This window comes from Podarcis tiliguerta, assembly GCF_965153285.1.
Source record: "Podarcis tiliguerta genome assembly, chromosome: 3".
NCBI lineage: Eukaryota > Metazoa > Chordata > Lepidosauria > Squamata > Lacertidae > Podarcis > Podarcis tiliguerta.
The window spans coordinates 4112272-4128347 of record NC_139536.1 but is presented as its reverse complement, the minus strand read 5'-3'; the positions used below and the strand labels follow the sequence as shown (position 1 = coordinate 4128347).

Below are 16076 nucleotides of genomic sequence, written 5' to 3'. Positions count from 1 at the left end.
AAATATTTCTCCTGCAGGGCAAAATTTCTAACGTTCTGGTTGTTGTTGTTGCTGCTGCTGCTTTTCCTGGCACCGCTATTCTCTCCTTCTGGGCTCTGCTTCCATCTTCTCCTGCAGCCCCGTTAATCACATGTGTCAGAGAAGGGAAACGTGCCCACCAAAATGTTTTCAGGATTCTCCCCTCTTTGGGTGCACAGATAAATTTCTCAACTGCCCTGGAAGAAGCTGCAACCCTGTGTGCAGTCAACCTTCTTGAATCCCACCGATTTCAAATTAGCCACAACCTCTCTGCTTCGGAGTACAGAATTCTCTGCCTTATAGTCACTCAAACCATTTGTCCAGGGTGGGGAACCAGTGACCAGCAGAGCATAGAATTGTAGCATTGGAAGGGATCCCCAAGGGTCATCTAGTCCAACCCCCTGCAATGCAGGAATCTCGGCTAAAGCATCCCTGACAGAGGGCCATCCAACCTCTGCTTAAAAACCTCCAGGGAAGGAGAGTCCACCACCTCCCAAGGGAGACCGTTCTACTATCCAACAGCTCTTCCTGTCAGAAAGTTCTTCCTGATGTTTAGTTGGAATCGCCTTTCTTGTAATTTGAATCCATTGCTTCAGGTCCTCCGCTTCGCAGCAGCAGAAAAAAATGTTGTGGGACTACAACTCTTGACATCACTGGTTGTGTTGGCTAGGGTGGATGGGAAAGGACTTATTCGTGCACTGTTAAACTGCGGAACTCACTCCCACAAGACGCAGCAATGGCCACCGACATGGATGGCTTCAAAAGAGGATTGGACAAATTTGTGGAAGACAAGGCTGCCAATAGCTAATAGCTATGATGGCTGTATTGGGACGCGGGTGGTGCTGTGGTCTAAACCACTGAGCCTAGGGCTTGGTGATCAGAAGGTCGGTGGTTCGAATCCCCACAATGACGGGGTGAGCTCCCATTGCTCGGTCCCTGCTCCTGCCAACCTAGCAGTTCGAAAGCACGTCAAAGTGCAAGTAGATAAATAGGTACCACTCCAGCGGGAAGGTAAACGGCATTTCCATGTGCTGCTCTGGTTCGCCAGAAGCGGCTTAGTCGTGCTGGCCACATGACCCGGAATGTGTACGCCAGGTCCCTCAGCCAATAAAGCCAGATGAGCGCCGCAAACCCAGAGTCGGTCACGACTGGACCTAATGGTACCTTTACCTTTATGATGGCTATACAGTGGTACCTTGGTTTACGAACTTAATCCGTTCCGGAAGTCCGTTCTTAAACCAAAGCATTCTTAATGCTTTCCATAGCAGTGGGGGACTCAACTTACAAATGGAAGACACTCAACAGGAAGCGAAACATGTTCTGCTTCCAAGGCAATGTTCACAAACCAAAACACCTACTTCCAGGTTTGCAGCATTCTTAATCCAAGTTGTTCATAAACTAAGCTGTTCTTAAACCAAGGTACCACTGTAGTTCGCTTCCACCGTCAGAGGCAGGATATGACCCTGAATGCCAGTTGCTGGAAAATAAAGGAGAGAAGAGTGCTGTAAAAAAATATCTAGGAGTGCTAGCACCAGGCTGGGCCCGGTCTTATTCAACATCTTTATCAACGACTTGGATGATGGACTCAAGGGCATCCTGATCAAATTTGCAGATGACACCAAACTGGGAGGGGTGGCTAACACCCCAGAGGACAGGATCACACTTCAAAACGACCTTGACAGATTAGAGAACTGGGCAAAAACAAACAAGATGAATTTTAACAGGGAGAAATGTAAAGTATTGTACTTGGGCAAAAAAAATGAGAGGCACAAATACAAGATGGGTGACACCTGGCTTACATGTGAAAAGGATCTAGGAGTCTTGGTTGACCACAAACTTGACATGAGCCAACAGTGTGACGCGGCAGCTAAAAAAGCCAATGCAATTCTGGGCTGCATCAATAGGAGTGTAGCATCTAGATCAAGGGAAGTAATAGTGCCACTGTATTCTGCTCTGGTCAGACCTCACTTGGAGTACTGTGTCCAGTTCTGGGCACCACAGTTCAAGAAAGACACTGACAAACTGGAACGTGTCCAGAGGAGGGCAACCAAAATGGTCAAAGGCCTGGAAACGATGCCTTATGAGGAACGGCTAAGGGAGCTGGGCATGTTTAGCCTGGAGAAGAGGAGGTTAAGGGGTGATATGATAGCCATGTTCAAATATATAAAAGGATGTCACATAGAGGAGGGAGAAAGGTTGTTTTCTGCTGCTCCAGAGAAGCGGACACGGAGCAATGGTTCCAAACTACAAGAAAGAAGATTCCACCTAAACATTAGGAAGAACTTCCTGACAGTAAGAGCTGTTCGGCAGTGGAATTTGCTGCCAAGGAGTGTGGTGGAGTCTCCTTCTTTGGAGGTCTTTAAGCAGAGGCTTGACAACCATATGTCAGGAGTGCTCTGATGGTGTTTCCTGCTTGGCAGGGGGTTGGACTCGATGGCCCTTGTGGTCTCTTCCAACTCTATGATTCTATGATTCTATAATGGTTCTCTACCATAGAGTTTTCATTATCCCCATTATCAATAGAACAATATCATCACCATTCAAACTGAAGTTGATTCTATTGGAATTAGGTATGAAGTATGTATCTTTCATTGGACAGCCCGTGAAGTTCAGATCCAAGGCCACCTTTCTTTGATCCGTCTTTTTCCTCTGTTTCCAAATTTTTACATTTGGTTTTTCTTACGAGAGAGGACGCTCGAACAGCCTCCTCGTAATCTGGAGCGATGGAGAACTCTCAATCTGTTTTACGGCATCGTAAAAAGAAATGCCAGTGGGATCATTTAAGGCCCATGCAAGTGAAAATGTTTATCATCGGGAAGGAGCCAAGACGTAAAATTGGATTTTACTTGGTGTGCTCCACGACGGAACATCAATAAAAAGGGAATCCCATAAAACTAATAAGAGATCTTGCTTATTGGGCCGGTCAGCATATAAAAATACTCTTGGCTAAACCTCTCGGGGAGTAAATTACTGTAACTCCATAATTAGTAGGACAACAGCATAAGACCATGACTAGCCATATAGAAGCAGGTGCCGAACCAGTGACTACTCGAGATGTTATTGGACTCCCAGCAGCCTCAAAAGCCAGAGATGGTGGGATCCTGTTCTTCTGGAGAGCCACAGGTTCCCTTCTGTCATCCCTAAGAAGCAACACAGTTAACTGAACAATCAAGTCAGGATCCATCATAAAATACATTTAAAGCAACAACTTTGGGCTGGATATATTAGCACGCTGCGAAAACACCATGCTACCCGCCCACATATAAAACTGAAAGCAATACCAAAATTAGAAGTTTAGGGCACAGATTTCTGCCTGTTAGGCAGAGACTCGCCCTTGCATCAAAATAAATCGCCCGGGGGCCAGATCCAGCCCAATCGCCTTCTCAATCCGGCCCGCGGACGGTCCGGTAATCAGTGTGTTTTTACATGAGTAGAATGTCTCCTTTTATTTAAAATGCATCTCTGGGTTATTTGTGGGGCCTGACTGGTGTTTTTACATGAGTAAAAAGTGTGCTTTTATTGAAAATGCATCTCTGGGTTATTTGGAGAGCATAGGAATCAGTTCATTTCCCCCCAAAAAATATAGTTCGGCCTCCTACAAGCTCTGGGGGACAGTGGACTGGCCCCCTGCTGAAAAAGTTTGCTGACCCCTCCGCTACAAGGATCAAGGCGCTAGGATCGCAGAATACCTGAGTGCTGTTTGAGGACAGAGTAAAATAAGGAGAGAGAGATTGAAGGAGAGGTAGCCACTTGTTCCTTCTTACGGTGACTGGCAAGCCAGGACCGTCACTCATCACCAGTAAGCTGTGTGTGATGAACACACACACACACAAAAATACATCCTTTAACTACAGGGCAGGGAAGCCCAGAGACTGAACGCCAAAGGGCCAAAGAATCATTTGCATTCCACTCTTGAAATATACTCAGAGTCGCAAAGAGATTTCATGCTCTTTATTCAGCTCATAGAGGTGAGGAGGAATGAATGAAAGTCCCCTCAAAGTATCTGCCTTATATACATTATTTACACAATGGGCTGCACATGATTGGCTAATTCCGGAATTCTACTGTAAGCCAATCAGGTTGTGGATTCACTTCTATCTGGAGCATGATTGGGTGGTTCCTGCCAACCAATCATACTGCTGCATTGTTCTAGGACCAATCAGACCGCTGCATTCTGAATCCTATTGTTCTAGGATCAATCAGACTGCTCCCTTTTGGATCCTATTGTTCTAGGACCAATCAGACTGCTGCAGTTTGGATCCTATTCAACTCAGTACATAACAACTCTCTTTCCCGTTTTCCCAAACCACAACCATGGAGAGGAGGGAGAATTCTCAGTGGCTAAACAACAGGGATCGTTGATGGCTGAATGACCTGGCAATGGAATACAAAACTTCGTCAAATTACGCACAGACAAACAGACAGACACACAAATACACACACATGGAGTGGGAGGAGAGAAAGAGATGTCATTCCATATGCCTGGTGTTATTTGCTCAGCTGGGCACCCTAAACGTCTTCATTGCCACTGCAATACCACTGGTCAATCTATCTTAGCATTGCCTACACACTAACATCCGTGAGTCCCCCAGTTTCAGACTCAGGCTGCATGCAAAACAATATAAGGAAAGTGAAATGTACTCGGAGTCGAGAGTGGATTTCATGCTCTTTATTCAGCTCATAGTGGGGAGGAAGAATGGAAGTTCCCCCAGAATGTCTGCTTTATATACATTATTTACACAGTGGGCCCCACGTGATTGGCTAATTCCGGGATTCTCCTGTAGGCCAATCAGGTTGCAGATTCACTTCCAACTGGAGCGGGATTGGGTGGCTCCTGTGGACCAATCAGACTGCTGCATTCTGGGTCCTATTCAACTCAGTACATTGCACCAAGCCTCCTTGATCAGGCCAAAAGGGGCCCATCTAGTCCAGCATCTTGTTCACACAATGCCCAACCAGGTACCTATTATGGGAAACCTGAAAGCTGGATTCTGGACCAAGCCAGGGTTCAAAATTGGCCAGGCGCATTTTGCACCCAGCTATCGGACACTTGTAACCGAGTGATTGGCCCCTGACATCTCCAACTGGTGATGCATGCTGGGAGATCCTTGGCTCTCGACTGCTTTCACACACTAGCAAACACATCCTATAGAATTCTATCCGTGATATTTTATCTGCACCATCGGAATCATAGAATCATAGAGTTGGAAGAGACCACAAGGGCCATCGAGTCCAACCCCCTGCTAAGCAGGAAACACCATCAGAGCACTCCTGACATATGGTTGTCAAGCCTCTGCTTAAAGACCTCCAAAGAAGGAGACTCCACCACACTCCTTGGCAGCAAATTCCACTGTCAAACAGCTCTTACTGTCAGGAAGTTCTTCCTAATGTTTAGGTGGAATCTTCTTTCTTGTAGTTTGGAGCCATTGCTCCGTGTCCGCTTCTCTGGAGCAGCAGAAAACAACCTTTCTCCCTCCTCTATGTGACATCCTTTTATATATTTGAACATGGCTATCATATCACCCCTTAACCTCCTCTTCTCCAGGCTAAACATGCCCAGCTCCCTTAGCCGTTCCTCATCAGGCATCGTTTCCAGGCCTTTGACCATTTTGGTTGCCCTCCTCTGGACACGTTCCAGTTTGTCAGTGTCCTTCTTGAACTGTGGTGCCCAGAACTGGACACAGTACTCCAGGTGAGGTCTGACCAGGAATGAATTTCAAGAACCAAGAAGTTGTTATTAAAAAGAGCTGCCTGGCCCCCAAACGGCAACGAGGCATTCAGTTTCGGCGACCGTAACCCTGGTTGAAGGAGCCATTTGGCGCCTAGTTTATATATCTGAGTTTCTAAGACTGCCAAGAGCGCCGCTCTCCCCTCCTGTGGTTTCCAGCAAGTGGTAATAATAATAATAAATAATAATAATAATTTATTATTTATACCCCACCAATCTGGTTGAGTCTCCCCAGCCACTCTGGGCGGCTTCCAATCACGTGTTAAAAACAATACAGCATTAAATATTAAAAACTGCCTTCAGATGTCTTTTAAAGAGAAGATAGCTGCTTATTTCCTTCACATCTGAAGGGAGGGCGTTCCACAGGGCAGGTGCCACCACCAAGAAGGCCCTCTGCCTGGTTCCCTGTAACTTGGCTTCTCGCAATGAGGGAATTGCCAGAAGGTGCTCGGCGCTGGATCTCAGTGTCCGGGCAGAACGATGGGGGTGGAGACACTTCTTCAGGGATACTGGACCGAGGCCGTTTAGGGCTTTAAAGGTCAGCACCAACACTGGTATTCAGAAGCACTGCCGCCTTGAATCATGGAGGCAGAGCAAAGCAATGCTGATCAGTGAAAAAAATCTATAGACCAGCTCTATGGTATGGAAGTGAGAGCTGGACCATAAAGAAGGCTGATCGCCGAAGAATGGATGCTTTCGAATTATGGTGCTGGAGGAGACTCTTGAGAGTCCCATGGACTGCAAGAAGATCAAACCACTCCATTCTGAAGGAAATCAGCCCTGAGTGCTCACTGGAAGGACAGATCCTGAAGCTGAGGCTCCAAGACTTTGGCCACCTCATGAGAAGAGAAGACTCCCTGGAAAAGACCCTGATGTTGGGAAAGATGGAGGGCACAAGGAGAAGGTGACGAAGGAGGACGAGATGGTTGGATAGTGTCTTCGAAGCTACGAACATGAGTCTGACCAAACTGCGGGAGGCAGTGGAAGACAGAAGTGCCTGGCGTGCTCTGGTCCAGGGGGTCACGAAGAGTCGGACACGACTAAACGACTAAACAACAGCAACATGGCTACCACAGTTATCTCCCCCAACCCAATGCCAAGAGGATGTTGGAGGCTGTCCAGACCCAAGGCCTCTCCAAACATGCCCTTGAAATGCCTCCTTTTTTTGCTTTCTCCATTATCTAACCACAAATGGCAGGTAAAGGGAAAATTTCTGCAGCAATGAGGTATATCCATGGGTGGCTGCACTCCTCCTCTCCCCAAGGAGAAATAGATCTGCAAAAGTATCTCAAGATCTCCTCCAGGTGACCACAGATTGGTCCCTTTCAATCTACCTGGGGCTGCAGTGGCTCAGCCTAGCTTTATCTAGACTGCAAAGGCTATGCGTTATATCTCTGTTGCTCTAAGAGTGGGGTGTTTGGCAGGAGTTGCTGTATATATTGCTCATTATTAGTTTTAATTTTATATATATTGTAATTTTAATAGCATGCTCTTAGGTAAGCCACCCCAGGGAATATTTATTGATGGGCAGCTCTATAAATCAAAATCCGAATAAATAAATAATGCCTTTGCCAGAGTCTCTGGAGAGCTTCTGTTTAAGAGTAGAGATGGCACTGAACCATCTGGGCTGAATCCCTCTGGGCTCCGTGTAAGGCCGTTTCATACATCTCCTGGCACCACACGTGAATTAAGTTTAGCCGTCCCACCGGCTGTCCACTTCCAGGGAAGCGTAAGAAATCATTCTGCGTGGTTTACGTTCGCAGCAAGAGAAAACAGGATTATTTTTCTTCGCTGCAGCCAGGCCTTGCAGGAAGCTGAACCAGAAATTTATAGAAGGACCATCAAACAACATCTCTCGACCCCACAAAGCTCATGGAGTGGCTAGAATAGGACTTGCTAACCTGGTCCCTTCCTGGGATATAGCTCAGTTGGTAGAACATGGGACTATGAATTTCAGTGTTGTGAGTTCGAGTCTCAACTTTGACAAAAGATTCCTGCATTGCGGGGGGGTTGTACTCAATGACCCTCATGGTTCCTTCCAACTCTGATTCTTGGTTTTGGACCTCAACTTCCATCAGCCTCAGCTAGCATAGTCAGCAAGCACCACATTCGTTTACCCTGGGTTAGAGTATTTGACTAGGAACTGGGGGTCAGGTGTCCTGACTCCCACTCACAGACGTGGGACTCACACCTCACTTGTTTTGCTTAAAGGTTTTACTCCAAAATTCACTACAGCACCCAAAACCCAAACAGGGTTATTATTGGTTAGAAAGCCAGTGTTATGTACTGAAGTTCTCGCCCTGGCCACCAGGAGTATTGTGTATGTAGTTTTCACTCAGGTCCACGTCAGTTATTTTAGGCGGGAAACCCTGGGTTGTTGTTGCTACATTGTCGACAGCCGGCTGCCTATAAAAGCAGGCCAGCTGAGCTGTTTGCTGTTCAGTTCTGTCCAGCTTGCAAATAAAGAGCTGCTTTGGAGAAATTGCTGTGTCGTCTGCTATGTTCGCCCACAACATAACAGTCAGGAAGCAGGACAGAGTGCTTGATTTTTTATATCGCAAACCGCCCAAAGCGTGGTATAGAAATTTAATAAATAATAATAATAATAAATAAAATACATTGATCCCACTACGGCAGTCGCTCCCATGGGAAGCAAGCCGCCAATCTAGACGGCTTTAAAAGACGATTAGGCAAATTCACGGAGGAGAGGGCTGTTATTGCTACTAGCCAAGGCGGTGAAGGTCCTGTGTGAGTGTCTGGAGGCGGTTGGAGGATGGATGGCGGCTAATGGATTGAGGTTGAATCCTGACCAGACAGAAGTACTGTTTTTGGGGGACAGGAGGCGGGCGGGTGAGGAGGACTCCCTGGTCCTGATTGGGGTAACTGTGCCCCTGAAGGACCAGGTGCGCAGCCTGGGAGTCATTTTGGATTCACAGCTGTCCATGGAGGCGCAGGTCAATTCTGTGTCCAGGGCAACTGTCTTCCAGCTCCATCTGGTACGTAGGCTGAGACCCTCCCTGCCCGGAGACTGTCTCGCCAGAGTGGTGCATGCTCTGGTTATCTCCCGTTTGGACTACTGCAATGCGCTCTACGTGGGGCTACCTTTGAAGGTGACCCGGAAACTACAACTAATCCAGAATGCGGCAGCTGGACTGGTGACTGGGAATGGCCACCAAGACCACATAACACCGGTCCAGAAAGACCTACATTGGCTCCCCGTACTTTTCCAAGCACAATTGAAAGTGTTGGTGGTGACCTTTAAAGCCCTAAACGGCCTCGGCCAAGTATCCCTGAAGGAGCGTCTCCACCCCCATCGTTCTGCCTGGACACTGAATTCCAGCTCCAAGGGCCTTCTGGCGGTTCCCTTGCTGTGAAAAGCAAACTACAGGGAACCAGGCAAAGGGCCTTCTCGGTAGTGGCACACACCTGTGGAATGCCCTCCCACCAGATGTCAAAGAGATAAACAACTACATTTAGAAGATATCTGAAGGCAGCCCTGTTCAGGGAAGTTTTTAATGTGTGACATTTTGATGTATTTTAAATCTTTGTTGCAAGCCGCCCAGAGTGGCTGGATTTTCTCCTAAATTGATTTTAGAACTTTGAATTTATTGTTATTCACACTTTTATACTGTATTTTATGCTGTTTTTTGTTTTATCACAATTAAGTGTTTTATATTTGTTGTTAGCCGCCCTGAGCCCAGTTTTCTGAACTGGGAAGGGTGGGGTATAATTTTTTTTTTTTTAAAAAAAGGCAGCAAGAGGAATCATTTCAGGACCATATTACAGACAAAACGGGGTTGAAATGGCAGTGGAGCAGATAACAGGGTGAAGTTTCCAGAGGAGCGAAGGAAAACAGAAGGAACTATCGGGGGTGCCAAGGGGAACAGGTAGGCAGGCGTCCAGAGACAAGGCAAGAGGAAGCACATTCGACCGAGATCAACCCCATCCCGAGACAAAAATAAATAATTCCGGGAACAGGAATGTTTGCGTTTGTACAAGGCTCCGGCAGCCCTGAGCTGACCAAAGCCAAGGGTGTGTTTGTATTAACTTTGGCCTGGTTTTCCCGTCCCAATGTACTCTCCCGGCTCTATTCGTTAGAGATATTCTACAAAATCATTTCTCAGCCTTTCCACAGCCAGGAGGGCACGAGGGGCTCCTCCGTTAGTTATCTCAATAAACCAAACTTTTCGACTGTTCAGCATCTCTGAACCTGTGCCTGTAGGCGTGCGATACACTCAACCATTAAGCCATCTAGGTTCGTGGTCATCACTAAGTATCAAATGTGGTGACAGTAATAATAATACAACAAAACAACAACACCACCATTGTGGCGGCACGGGGTTGCCGTTCTGTGATTGGACTTACGCTACTTGTTGAACGGTTCATTTATCCAGTAGGTATAACATTTACTGCACATGTAATTTGTCAAGATAGAGTTGTACATTTATCCACTCCGTGTTTACAGTATCACCAGGCTTTGTCTTGCACATGGCACCTTAGTATGTTTGTTGTTTGAATGGTTACAAGTCTATCTCTATTCTAGCTATTATTCTGGTAAATCTGGTTTTATTCTTATAAGCCACTTTGTGGTGTTGTTGTTTTGTTGTAGTGGTCATCACTAACTCCTGTGGGAATGAGTTTCACAATCTAACAATCCCATATTCCTGATCCATGTATAGTCTGGCTTCCCTGTGGCAGCGTTCGCACATAATCTTAAACCATAGTTCAACATTGCCAGGAAAAGCTGCAGTGAGCCTCGGATTTTTATAGAGCCTCGCCCTTCTTTCCATGAGGCCAGCATTAGGGATTTGGAAGAAGGTTACCAGATTTTTTTCAATGAATCCGGGGACATTTTTCAACTTCAAGGGATTTTGTGTGGGGACTGATGTGTAAATCCGGGGACTGTTCCTGGGAAACGGGGACGTCTGGTAAGCTTAATCTGGAAGCCTTTGCTTCCTTTCCAACGGTTTGACGTGGCATCAAAACCTTGTCAAAACCGGGTAGCCTTAACTATTGTCAGGGGAAATTACTCAACTTCAAACCAGAGTTTAAAAAGCTAGTTTTGTTTTCAGTAAACTTAAAGGTCAGCCGTAGCTTAGGGTTGAGATGTCATAGTTAACCTCCAATTTGCAGTGGTGAAGGAGAGGGGGGAGGAAGATTGTGCAAGTTCAAGATTTCCTACAGCTCATCCTTGCAAGGCTAAACTGTGGCTTGACATTATGCGGAAACCAAGGCGCAGTGTGTTGCTGGGATTTGAGCCTGCATTATTCAGCATGCAGTATCCACTGCTTGCTCCACAGGTTATCATCACTTCTGAGCGAAGCTTGCAGGTAATCGGATGAGGTACCCAGTAGGCCACTAATTGACTGGCGGATTTCTCTGTTTCCCTTCCAATCTTCCAAGCAGTTTAGCAAACACAAGCCAAGCACATTCCATTTCTTTCAATACAGTCATACCTCAGGTTGAAGTAGCTTCGGGTTGAGCATTTTCGGGTTGTGCTCCGTGGCAACCCAGAAGTAACGGAACGCGTTACTTCTGGGTTTCACCGCTCGCGCATGTGCAGACGCTCAAAATGACTTCACGCGCATGTGCGGAAGCAGCAAATTGTGACACACGCAGATGCGGTTTGTGTTTGCTTCAGGATGCGAGTGGGGCTCTGGAACGGATCCTGTTCACATCGAAAGGTACCACTGTATTTAAACAAATAAAGCATGACTAAACATCAGGAATAACTTTCTAAGAGCTGGAGGACCATCTGTCATGGATGCTTTAGCCGAGATTCCTGCATTGCAGGGGGTTGGGCTAGATGACCCTTGGGGTCCCTTCCAACTGTACAATTCTGTTGTTGTTTAGTCGTTCAGTCGTGTCCGACTCTTCGTGACCCCATGGACCAGAGCACGCCAGGCACTCCTGTCTTCCACTGCCACCCGCAGTTTGGTCAGGTTCATGTTCGTAGCTTCGAGAACACTGTCCCACCATCTCGTCCTCTGTCGTCCCCTTCTCCTTGTGCCCTCCATCTTTCCCAACATCAGGGTCTTTTCCAGTGAGTCTTCTCTTCTCATGAGATGGCCAAAGTATTGGAGCCTCAGCTTCACGATCTGTCCTTCCAGTGAGCACTCAGGGCTGATTTCCTTAAGAATGGATGCGTTTGATCTTCTTGCAGTCCATGGGACTCTCAAATTCTACAATGCTATGATAACACAGTCCTGCCAACCTAGCAGTTCGAAAGCACATCAAAGTGCAAGTAGATAAATAGGTACCACTCCAGCAGGAAGGTAAACGGCGTTTCCGTACACTGCTCTGGTTCGCCAGAAGCGGCTCAGTCCTGCTGGCCACATGACTTGGAAGCTGTACGCCGGCTCCCTCGGCCAATAAAGCGAGATGAGCGCTGCAACCCCAGAGTCGGCCACGACTGGACCTAATGGTCAGGGGTCCCTTTACCTTTACGATAATTCAGAGTAGCATTAAAAATACAACAAAATATACCCACAGCAACGTCTTTGCTGAAACAAGCATGTTTTATTCAAATGTGTCTCAAGAAAAAGGCTGGAGGGGGTGGGTTGAGGAAAACTTGATTCAGAAGTTTGGGTCGTGACTCTTGGGCAAGGAAGGAATAAGGGACGTTGGCACTCCATCTAAAAACACACCTGCCTGGGAGCTAGCTCCCTGCACCATGCTTTCCTTGAGCACCCCTATACACTTGGACATCTGTAGGAAGGGCCGGTCCACCCATGAGGCAAGGTGAGGCGACCGCTTCGGGCAGCAGGATCTGCAGGGGCAGGAGATACGACCTCCAAGGAATGAATCACCAGCTGCCATACAGTCCTTAGAGGCTCGATCTGCCGCCTCCTTGGCAGTCCTTCTAGGCCTCCTCCCTAACACCCTCTTGGTGAATAGGAGACACCGCCAATGGTCTCCTTCCACCTCACTCTACTAACTCCAGAAACCCAAGACCACGTGGAGGAGGCTCCTCCCCACGCCAGCATCGTCCAGTCCAAAAGCCAAGGCCATCCTGATAGGGACACAGAGCGGTAGGGGTGCGCCTGGTGCCCGCCAGGTGTCCTGCACTACAACTCCCAGCAGCCATGACAGCCGTTAGCCAAGGGCAGGCTTCCTCAAACTTGGCTTTCCAGATGTTTTGAGACTACAATTCCCATCATCCCTGACCGCTGGTCCTGCTAGCTAAGGATCATGGGGGTTGTAGGCCAAAAACATCTGGAGGGCCGAGTTTGAGGAAGCCGGGTCAAGGGTAATGGGAGTTGTGCTTCCGCAACATCTGGAGAGCTTCAGGTTGAGCAAGGCTGATCTGAATAATCCTAGAGCAGTTATAAGGAGGAAAATCACATAAGCCCATGGACGATGATTCTTTATTAAAATTGTATACCGCCCCCCACCCAGGGTGATTCATGACATAAAAACACAAAATGACAACTCGCACAATATATAATAAAAACAAACCAAATATACCCCCTCCCACAAACACATTTACTCGGGTTAAGTACTTAATTCGTTCTGGAGGTCCATTCTTAACCTGAAACTGTTCTTAACCTGAGGTACCATTTTAGCTAATGGGGCCTCCTGCTGCTGCTGCGCCACCGGAGCACGATTTCTGTTCTCATCCTGAAGCAAAGTTCTTAACCCGAGGTAATATTTCTGGGTTAGCAGAGTCTGTAACCTGAAGCGTATGTAACCTGAAGCGTCTGTAACCCGAGGTACCCCTGTAAAAGGACACTTCCAAGCTCCTTTCCGAAGCACCAAGAAATTGATGATCAACAAGGGTGTCACATCTGAAAGAGAGATGGGGCCACAAAGCCATGCGTCCCATCAATGAAAGAAAAAACGTTTGTGTATCAGCCACTGCTATGGTCACTTCCAGAGAAGCTATTTCCCCCTCTCCAGAACAGAAGGGAGGGTGAGCATAATTAAGGGGATATTTGGAGCTGGTGAGGCAGTGTGGACAAGAACTGTGCAGGATGAGGCTGTTTCTCATGAAATGTGAGTTTCTGAAGGGTGAGACCTTTTGTAGATGCCATAGGAGATACTGATACAGGTGTCCGTAAGTGCCACCTTGGTGATCCCTAGCTTATGCCATAATAAAGCTTGTGAGCATTTAAGACGCAAAAAAAACCTCCCAAACAAACATGGCATGCAGACTATTCCCCCCCCCATTCCAAATATCACACTCACAGACCCACAGAATTATTCCCCCACTCCTCCCAGTAGAAAGAAACTCACGTCTCACAGCAGCAGTCATATCCTACTTTCCCCCAAATCTCCCGTTGCAAAAAAAAAAAAAAAAAAAAAAAAAAACAGGAAGGAAGGCAGAATCAAAGCATATGTTTTAAAGACAAGAAAACATTGGGTTTCTCTCCCGGAAACTAAAAACACCATCCCAGAGTATCAAGCAGTGTGTTTCCGTGACTTAATATTCAGAATCTGCGATCCTAAAATGTCAACAGGGAAGGGTTGTAACTTTGTAGTAAGGCAAATGCTTTGCACATAAAAAAAACCACACCTCTGGTTTGACACTTTTTGGAAAGAGGGTTTTTTCAGAGAGCAAAGCATGGAGCAGAGATATTTAAAGAGGAGGAGGGCTGTCACTCTGAGCTAAAAGTATGGGGCCGGACTGAATAACAATCTGACACAGTGGCTCCCCTCTGAGGCTACTTCTGAGCAAGCAGGTCCACAATGCCTGCCACGAAACGCCCAGTTCCTTCTGCCATGCTTTACGGATCCATTCCGATCCACTACACACCACCCAAAACAAAGAGCTTGCGTTGCTATGCTCATTATAGGATTCCTGTCTTTTTGGGACACAGCCACAGGGCAGAAAGGCGTGCGCACCTCTCAGGATGAGGCGCACTCACGGTGAGCGCACGGGGCTGGCTGCCAAGAAGCCGCAGGGCGAGCGCATGGACCCTTTTCAGCAGACATGGGGAAGAAGGGCCCCCACTTGCCACAAGGGAGAAGGTGCTCCAAAACTCCACAAGGACCTTTTTCCTGGGGAAACTGCTGGGGGTGGGGAGCCGTCTAATGTGTAGGACCACTAGATCCTCTCGGACTGCCTGGACCTGGCTGTCTGCTCCCATTCAGGAGAGCACATGGACAGAGCATATGCTCAGAATTCCCCATCCAAGACTGGCAGTCCACTCTCTGCCTGTTTCCTGAGCGGATCCTGCAACGAAGAGGCTCCCAGGAGGCCAGGAGGCAGTGGCGTAGCGTGGGTTGTCAGCACCCGGGGCAAGGCAAGTAATTTGCGCCCCCTAACCCATGGATTTGCGCCCCTAACCCGTGGATTTGCGCCCCCTAACCCGTGGATTTCTGCCCCCCAACTCTAACCCCCAGATGTTGCTCCCGGTGCGGCCGGCCCCCCTGCACCCCCCACGCTACGCCACTGCCAGGAGGAGCTGGCAGGAGTGCCACCTTGGCCCCTGGACCGTGGGTGCCCGGAGAGGGGCAGTGGGTGCCATGCAGCCCTGGCACCTAAATTTGTGGGTGCCCAAATTTATGGGGATTTTTGTGGGTGCTACGGCACCCAGGGCCCCAGCATGTATGGGAGCTGGTCATTGCAGCCCCCACCCCCACCCCGGATCTGTACCCTCGACGCCTTGGCATCCATTGCAAGCCATTATATTCCCCGGGTTCCTTCTTCCCCAAGGCGCCGGGTACGTGAAACCGTTCCGGGGCTGCGGAAGGGAGAGGACCCGGACGGGGACTGATCCTGTACCGGGGAGAAACGCATGCAAGCCAAAACGAAAGCAGGTTTGGGGGGGGGGGCTTCCTCTGCAAGAGCAACGGAGGAGCTGTCCTGTGCAAAGTCAGAGCCACCCCACCCGGTGCAAACCCGGGGTCGCCCTCCAGAAATCTCTGCAGCGCAGCGCTTACCTGGTAGCTGCAGGGAGCGCGGCTGGAGGCCAGCAAGTTCGGGCACAGCTGCCGGGAGGAAAGGGATTCCGAGGGAAGGAAGGAGGCAGGCTGAGCCCGGGCGCCGCTTCCTGCGCGCTGCCTGCCTGCCTGCCTGCCTGCCCGCTTGCCACCGTCCCGAGTCTGCAGCCCAGTGGCCAATGCTCGGCGCGCCGTGGGAAGCGGAGCTTTTAAAACCGGGAAGGAAAGGGGGGCCGGCGCGCCCCCTGCTGGAGATGGGAGGGAGATCATAAATCCTAGAATTGGAAGCGGGTAACCCAAAGGTCATCTAGTCCGACCCCCTGGAATGCAGGCATCTCAGCTAAAGCATTCATGACAGATGGCCACCCAAGCTCGGCTTAAAAAGCTCCAAGGAAGAAGAGCCCATCACCTCCCAAGGGAGACCGTTCCACTGTCTAGCACAGGC

At 48.5% G+C, this 16076-nt stretch overlaps 1 protein-coding gene across 1 annotated transcript in view; it reads right to left on the bottom strand.

Annotated features, from left to right (window-relative positions):
• The window catches only part of EXTL3 (exostosin like glycosyltransferase 3), a 177107-nt gene extending 161355 nt beyond the window's left edge, over positions 1 to 15752 (bottom strand). The window contains exon 1 of the mRNA XM_083432561.1: positions 15632 to 15752. The gene's annotated coding sequence lies outside the window, so the exon portion shown is untranslated. The remainder of the gene's footprint in view (positions 1 to 15631) is intronic.
• Between the last annotated feature and the right edge of the window lie 324 nt (positions 15753 to 16076).